The sequence below is a fragment of the Dermacentor andersoni genome, chromosome 2 (genome assembly GCF_023375885.2).
Source record: "Dermacentor andersoni chromosome 2, qqDerAnde1_hic_scaffold, whole genome shotgun sequence".
NCBI classification, from domain to species: Eukaryota; Metazoa; Arthropoda; class Arachnida; order Ixodida; family Ixodidae; genus Dermacentor; species Dermacentor andersoni.
In genome coordinates this window covers 130111624-130120492 of record NC_092815.1, presented here as the reverse complement: position 1 = coordinate 130120492, position 8869 = coordinate 130111624, and positions in this window count along the sequence as shown.

Below are 8869 nucleotides of genomic sequence, written 5' to 3'. Positions count from 1 at the left end.
AACAACATGCAAAGACGCGAATCAATGAAGTCAGGAAATAAGGGAAAGATGTATTTACAATTATGAACATTGCCTCATATTGCGTAAAACAAAAGCAAGTGATCATCTAAAGCAAGTTCGATCATAAATTATACTGACGAATTCCCTTCCTGAACACGTACTGCATAGGCTGGCCCCCTGTTCTCCATGCCCGTTCCGTAATGAGAACTACGCCAACGATCACTTCACTTGCTGCGACCTAAGTGATAAGCTAGGAGGAGGGCTTGCTGTGTCTGTATTATTCGTTATACTTGCGTCGTCAAGCCATCGTAGTTATTGTGTTGTCATGCCACCCCTTCCTCCTCAGCTTGTCTATCGTCCAAGGGCGAAATGATAAACTAACAAGATGGCGAGTCGGCCTAGCTTTTTGAGGTTCATAATGGACAGATCATTACGAATGTCAATTATAAAAAAAGAAAACGCTGTCACAGATGCATGACAATCTGAGCAACTGATACATCGAAGACGACGAAGCTGTATATGGAATGGATGGATGTATATAGCACGAGAATGAGGTAGCAGACAAATTATCTGCTCCAGCACGCGCATTAAGTACCTTAATTCCTGCTACATTTTCCGTATCAGACGCCGAGAACGCTCCTCGCAATGGTATATGGTTCGACGAACACTCAACGTCTTCGGTCCCGTGCAGAGTTGAACCATTCCCTTGGTTCTCGAGGAACCAAATGATTGACCGCACATTCGAAACGCTCCTCCATCACCAACGCTTAGACTTGGCCTATACGCCTCAACTCCTGTGCCGCGTCAAAATGAGGACGTTCCCATACTGAGCGACAAAGCGTCGTTGAGCCGAATGCGATGCAAACACGCGCGATGACTCCTGTGGAGGCCACGCAGCATGCGAAAGTCGCAATTCGGGTCAGTATTGCGAAGAGGCCCACGCTGACGTTACTCATCACTCCGCAAAGAATTAACGTCGGAGAGCCACACAACAGCTGGCTGAAGAGTAGCAGCGTCATGTCGAATGATCTGTGCGAACATTGGCACGGGTGGAGCTACTGCGGTGCAGTTCCAACACAACAATCGCCTCTCGCGTTGTCCTTTATGCCACCTTGGGCCGGTCATCCCCTGCAGCACAACACTGTGATTCAGCTTACGGGACACTTTGTGTGGATAGTTGAGGTCAGCCGCTGCATGCATGAACCATTTTGTTCACTTCTTTCTCCGCTCGGCCGCTTCTGCTGCCCATTTCGTCACTTCTTTAATTTTCTGCTGCTGACTTCTTCAATTCTTGCCTCTCGTCTTTTCGGGCACGCACCGTGGCGCATACCCATTCTGGAGCATTGGCCAGAATATAGGCCACATCCGCAGTGGCGCATACCCAGCTAGCCCACAACCAGTGGCCCAAGTTGCCTATTCGGGCGCATATTCGACGGCGCATACCTGGTGGCCAAAGTTGTCGACCTTCGGGCACGTACCCAGTATCGCAAGTTGTTGTCTATTCGGCAGGACAGCAGCGATAAGTTCGTTAAGCCACTAATGTGGTTTACGCTTGAGCATGGCATACGCGCTTTTATTTAGATAAACATCTATGCCGCAGAGCAAGAAAAAAAAAAAGACAGCACCCGTAAAGTATAGGGGGAAGCGGCAATGAAAGCTTCACTTTAATAAAGCAAAAGAAAGACTAAAGCATGTTCAACGTACATATTGGAATCTATGTGAAGTGGTTAATTAAACGCTACAAAAATATTGATATTCTGCAACACGTTTTGCATCATAGCGAGTGCGTGCCCGCAATTCAGCAAAGACGCGAACGAGACGCGAATTTTCCTTTTCGTCGTCGCGGTTGTCATCATCGTCATGACGAACCTTCACTGGATCACTGTCGTAAACGCGACCTGGTTTTTGGCGACGGGAGGCGACGTTGCTGGGCCAGAGCGCCTTTCCACCGCCGTCGTCCCAGAGCGTCGGCCGCTTCGCACCCTGTCGCTGAAGGCGGGAGACGTACTTCGGTTGCGGTGCGACAGTACCGTTGCATCGCCGCTCAACGCCACCTTTGCCTGGCTCTTCAACGGCCTCGCTATACCCTCGGATCCCCGCGCAGGACTCTATCGGTACAAGGTCGCTGACGGGCGACAAGCTGGCCGCCATTCGCACGCGACACATTACAGCACCTTGGACATGGGTCGTTGCGGCGCGGCGCACGCGGGAATGTACTCTTGCCGAATAATTGTGGAAGGCGTGGTCGTGGACGAGCTGCGGTTCGAAGTACGTGTGACTGCCGGCAGTCGCCGAGAAACCGACCTGACAGCGGCCTCTGGTCGCGACCCGCTGACGCGCCCAGAACTCGTGCCAGCGGCGCTGTCATTTGGAGGTGAGTGGTACGCATTAGCGTGAGGGAGGAGGGGGGGGGGGTCGACACGCCAATGTTTTGATCACAGACGAGGCAGTATATATCTTGGCGAAACCAAGTTTATGCCCAACGCACCGTAGTGAAACTCGCAGTGTTACAGAATACACTGCCGAGTCCTGTGGCGCAATAGTGTGGACTCCCGGGCCGAATGAATGTAACTACGCTATTCAAGCTTTTCTTTCCTTTTTTGCGCTTAGGCAGCGGTCGTATATAGGCGGTGGATAAGAAACGAGTACGATGGAGTGAAAAGGACCCTTATATTATACATGTCTAGTCAAAAGCTTATGATGGAGCTTGTGCTGCACTATTGTTGTATTACGTCCAGTGCAATGTAAAGTTTCCAGCCACCTGCTAAAGAGCTTCGTATAATCGATATGCGAGGTAAAATAACAGTATCAGTGCTCCGAGCTGTGACGTCAGGAAAGGGGACCGCAAGCCCGTATAATGAAATGAAATGACCGCGAAAACCTGTGGGAAAAAATGCATATCGCGTCATTGCTTGAACTTCTCCCCGCCTGGAGACTTTGAGAGTCCAAGGGCGTGCACTTCGTGTTGTCCGGTCGGTGTTTATAACATGTATCTTCAACCATGGCCACTTGCGCGAGCGTACGTACCGTAACACACGTAAGTGTATCCACAGACGCTCGTGTACATCAACCCAACGCCCGTGGTTCATTGGTTACGGCGTTCTGCTGCTGAGCACAAGGTTGCGAGTTCAATTCCGTGCCGCGGGGGCGGCATTCCTATGGGAGTTGAATGCAATAAAATAAAATAAAAATGCTCGCGAACCGCACTTTGGCGGCACGTTAATGGACCCCAGGTGGTGAAAATTATTCTTTTGAGTTCTCCACTATACGGCGTCGCTCATATACCCCACTGCGGAGCTTTGGGTCGTTATAACCTCCCTAATTTGATTTAATTTACGTATGCAGGAGACAATCTAACACGGTTAACGGTTGACGCACGCGCATCAAACGCTAGCAGGTCTTAATTCAGCTGCAGCGATAAGCTTTCTTAGTGAAAGTAGCCACTGAACACTTTGTGCACGTTTACAAGGTGCGCGCGTTCATTGATTAGACGAAAATATGCGGAGAAAGCTATTTCAGTTGTGTATTTCGTGTTTTCGAGTGTCGTTCTCAATAACAGTTACTGTCATCATCATCAAGCGAGTTCTCACAGCAGCTTAGCGTTCTCCACCATTACACGTGGCGAACTCTAAATACTCAAGCAACATTAATCCGCGTTGATTTGTTCTGATATGCGGCAGCATTTTAGCGTCAAACATCGTGACTATGTTCGACCTTGTTTGTTTAACAGATTTAGCGCGTCTATTGCACAGTTTATACTAGAAGGGCAGACGAATTACGAATAGTTGCAGAAGGACTGAAAAGTGGACGCATTGGAACCTAACCTTTCTTAAAAATATTAAATTATGGGGTTTAACGTGCGAAAACCACTTTCTGATTATGAGGCACGCCGTAGTGGAGGACTCCGGAAATTTCGACCACCTGGGGTTCTTTAACGTGCACGGGTGTTTTCGCATTTCGCGCCCATCGAAATGCGGCCGCCGCGGCCGGGATTCGATCCCGCGACCTCGTGCTCAGCAGCCCAACACTATAGCCACTGAGCAACCACGGCGGGTAACCTTTCTTGGGCAGCGCACATAAAAAACGAAACACGAGAAAGAATACACGACAAGCGCTTGTCCTGTATTCTTTCTCGTGTTTCTTTTGTGCGCTGCCCAGAATTAATTGCAAATGAATGCTAGCACACTTTAAATATAACCAATGTAGATTAGTGGTGCTTATTTTTTTATAATTCATGGTCACGTGGCAAGCTTTGAACGTCGTGACACTTCGTTCAACTTCTATCTTCTTCTCATTTTCTTTGGACAAGAAGCAGAGCATGAATCTCTTTTCTTACCTCCATCTGGTTGGCTTTGAAAGGACGGCAGTGCTTCTTGCCGATCTTTGACGCCATGTTTTACAATGGCCGTTTTTCTTCCCGTACGTCTTTGTTTATCGTTGTAGAACGAGGAAATTTTGCCCGAGGGGTAGCTAAGAAATGCTATCACGTTTAAAAATGTCCACCTTACAGCACACATATATGGAAGCAGCGCATCTGTATAAGTTCGCGCCGGGTTTAAAAGATGCAGGCGGGCTGCTCGGGTCAGCATGTGATGTAGTGAAACACATGGCGAATCGCGTCCAACACTTTGGCGCAGCAGAAACCGAGCGACCTCCGCCAACTTGAGCGTGCTTACGTCCAGCTTGCTACAATAACGTGTGCATTGCTGTTAGAGTCCAGCACGGGCTAGCTTATAGAAAATACTCGCGCCCCCGAATTCCACCCCCCATCTTCGCTTCTTCTTCCCAACGACCACGGAGCGTTCCCCTACCTTCTTTCCTCGACAAGGGGAGTGGGTGCCAAGACAGCTTACAGAATAACCGTCGAAACTCCCCTAAGGAGAATTATCGGGGTGCGAAGCATTACATCATCATAATAATAATAATCATCATCATCACCACCACCACCATCATCATCATCATCATCTTCATCATCGAAATTGTTGACGACACTACCCTGGTTTTCTTTCATTGCACAAGTCTTGCCATGTCCTATGGCAAGTTTTCTTCTCACTGATTTCATGCTGCGGCCATTTTCTACTGCTTCTTCAATCTTTCACACCTTGTAGTTTCGAATATACCTTAGTTATAACACATTTTTTATTCTTCTGTAAATTTTCTTCTCATGATCAGGGTGTGAGCAACTGCATTGTATATTTGCACGTTCTCGAGCTAAAGGTTTTCACTTCTCTTCCGTTAGATTAGAGTAGCGCCACCTATCCGTGGCCGTTCTGGCGCATGACGTAGACGCAATGCTCACCAGGTCGAGGCATGTTTGCAGTCCTCGCGAGATCAGGAGCAGCCGCGGAGAGTGACGAGTGGCGTCCGGTGTTCACTCATTGCACCAATGAGCGCGCGTCTCTGCGATGGATGCGTGCCAGTTGCGCGGTATCTGCTCCTCTAGCGCGTGAAGAGGGCGGAGCTTTGGACATTGTTGCGGGTGATATGGCCTTCGTGCCCAGACGACCCAGGAATCCCAAATTATTGTATGATCATGTGACTAACCTTAAATGAACCTTTACTACGTAGATAATACATATGGTTGTTTTCAAACCCCAAAGCTAGCTCATGACTTCACACGCCTCACAAAACGAAGAAAGTGATTCATTAAAAAAAAAATCATTTTTTTTGTGCGCAAAACAAGCAGGGACGAAGAAAAGGAGCAACATAAGGACGAGTGCTTTCTATAAACTGATTTTATTTTCGAAGAAGCACCTGCTTAAATACCCACAGATCTGCGCGATCTAGTCAACAGAGCACGCCTATAGCGCATATAACAACACTTGTAATAAAATGCCGCGGAACAACGCTACCCGGTCAACATAAAAGCAGCAAGGCGCATAAAACAAGCTCTTACGATGAAAATGCGTTAAAGATATGATGATTGTTTGTTTTTTTTGTTGTTGTTTTTTTGTTTCTCGCACGAAAAGTTTTTTAAGAATGAATCTGTGCCAACTAGGCCGACTCACTGTTATGCGAAGAAAGTGATATTTACTTTATATTTTAATAATTAACTGCTGCATATATCCTCAAGATTTTTCAGTTTTATGTGCATTGTTAGGTCTCGTTTAAGACTGTATCATTGTTTTTCCGGATGTTTGATAGGAAAAGATATTTTTTTTAAGGTGGAACGAAAAAGTGAAAGTAAAACTTGCATGAGGTTGCTGAGAGCTCCCTATACTTCGCATAAACTTCAGTCGTGATTTAGCGGTAAATGGGAGAGAAATGGGGTAACATTACGTGGCACCTCTTTCAGGTCCCGGATCCAAGATTTAAATCCCGTTCACCACATTGCGAAGTGCAGCGAACGCTGAAAGCTGTATCGAAAGCCGAACACAAAGCTGTATATGAAACCTGGACACAAAGCTGTATCGGGAGTTTTTCTTGTTGCCCTACAATTTTCTCATTGACGTTGTTCATCTAATTATAATATTGATGAAGTTTATTAATTAGCTAATGCTAATTATGTTATTATCGGCAGAAAAAAATCTATCTCCAGTATCTCCAAGTGACGCTAAACAGCATTACATTGGTTCTGCCCAGCTACGTGGCATTTACATATCTTTAATGTTGACTCATGTTGCGTGAGACGCCCAGTATAACATAAAGTGTGCAACTGACCGGTTGTCTGCTCCGGACCACCGGCAGATGCACTTAGCTCCTCGAAGAGGCAGGACGCGTGTCGAGTGAGCTACTGCACAACACCTTACAATGTCGTGAACGCGGTTTAAACAATGGATCCGTGACCTCAAAGAGGTGCAACTTAATCCTAACGCATTTCTCTCGAATTTACCGCTATATCGCCGCATTATTTTTTCCCCCACTTTGACGCTCCTATTGCTAACGCATTAAAATAATCTGAAGGGCAAGCTCCCGCAGCTGCTTGTCATTAGAAGTGAGACCACCGTTTGTCCCTACTTCACTTCTGAAATAGAGCCTCGTCGGCTGGTGTCGGCTCACAGATCAGGTTATTTTGCTCTGTTATAGTATATGCTAGGTTAATTAGAAAATAAAGGCTAGTTGTTCCCGACAAAAGTGTTACCTTCGGCTGAGCAACGATGACGTGATCTGCAATAAAATTTCTCAAGACGTTAAGGCTTCATACTGAAATCGGTAACACGACGAGACACGTCGGCCAGTACTATCCCTACGGCAAAATCAGTCACCCTAAACTCGTAGGAAGTACATGAAAATGCTTTTCTTTTTACCGCATCATATAAGCTAATGCATTATCGTGCCCCCTCCCCCTTTCTTAAAGACGGCGGTCGTCCGGCATCACTTTCGGGTCATGATCCATCGTGGGCGCTCACGCTCGGAATTCGCGATAGAGCTCGAAGCTCCTGGCTGTGAGATGTACGCTACCGCTACCGTTGTTGTATTTTTGCGTAGGTCGGCCCCGCCCGGTGGGCCGCCCTTGGCGGAGCACGCCGAGCAGGCTGGTGCACGGTCAGGCGTGTGCCAGCGACGAGCTGTGCGCGGCGACCGACCCGGTGTCCCTGTGCGAGGGTGGCGTCTGCATCTGCGCCCCCACGTTCACGCTGGAAGACGCGCAGTGCATCAAACGCGTGGGCCGCTACCAGCGCTGCGGACCTCAGGTGGTGTGCCGCGGAAACAGCATGACCTGCAACGAGGGCGTCTGCGAGTGTAGCAGCGATATCGGCGAACGGGACGACGACTGCGGCGACAAGAGCCCTCCAAGCACTTTAAACTTGATGATGATATACACGACGATCGCCGTCACGGTGTTTGCCATCGGCTTCGTTCTCTTTTACACGTTCTGTCAGAAGCGATACGACCTCAACGACGAACTCAAGGGAGCCTTCATCGTCACCTGCGCCATCCTTTAAATTGCGGCTGCTGCTTCTTGTCTCGCGCGCTTCATATACATATAGCTCGTTATAGTTAAATTAAGAAATCTTAGGTCTCTGAGGAGTTCTTGACTATGAAGTCATTCCCTGTACACGGTACGTTGCGAGGAGCCGGCCAGGTATCAATGTGTACTCGTTTAGCTGCTGGACGCCTCGTTGCTCTTTGTGCGTCCTGGAGCTGACATGGACCGTGACCAGGAAGTTGTTTCTGGTGGCTCGATGCAGTGATATAATGTACGTTCCGTATCCAATCCTGTTGAAGTCCCAATGTGGTGACCTATATGTTGCTTTTTCGTTGCCTCCCTGTGTACCAAGCGTCGAATGCTTCATACGCGTCATCTTGCGGCCTATTCTCCCGTGACCGTGGCTTTAGAAATTGAAACGTGAATGAAGCTAAGTCTACCAAGCCTGTGGGTCTTTAGCTAGGCAGTTGAACCTCTTGGTTTATCATCGTTAATAAACTTCAGTGGGACACTAAGGTGAACTAGTTTGTATGCGATTATCATAGAAAACAATGCAAGAACGATGCGTCCGCGCCTGTTCGGTTTTCGTGTATGTTTTGTTTGTGTATGTGCGATTAAACCTTAGATAATGAAACAAGCTTCGCTAATATACAGTGCACTACCGCTAAGCAGAATAGATTTTAGTTTTGACGAAAGCTTGGAGTAATGACACGAACGTACACTCACGTTCAATATGAGCTGCAACATGGTCGGTCCCCCTGGCCGAAAGAGCTCCACGATTGTACGGCGGCGCCGCAACACGGAAAAAATCGGTTAAATAAGTTCACTATTTGAAACGGCGTATAGCTCTTCAATTTTTCATATGTCGGCACTGCGTACGCTTTGGGGTCCTTGTACGGGCATTTTTGCAACTCATATTGAACCCGACTGTACAAGAACCGGTGGTAGGGGGCGTGTGCTGGTAGCCGCAAAGCTGGCATGCAGTTCCAAGACGCAGCT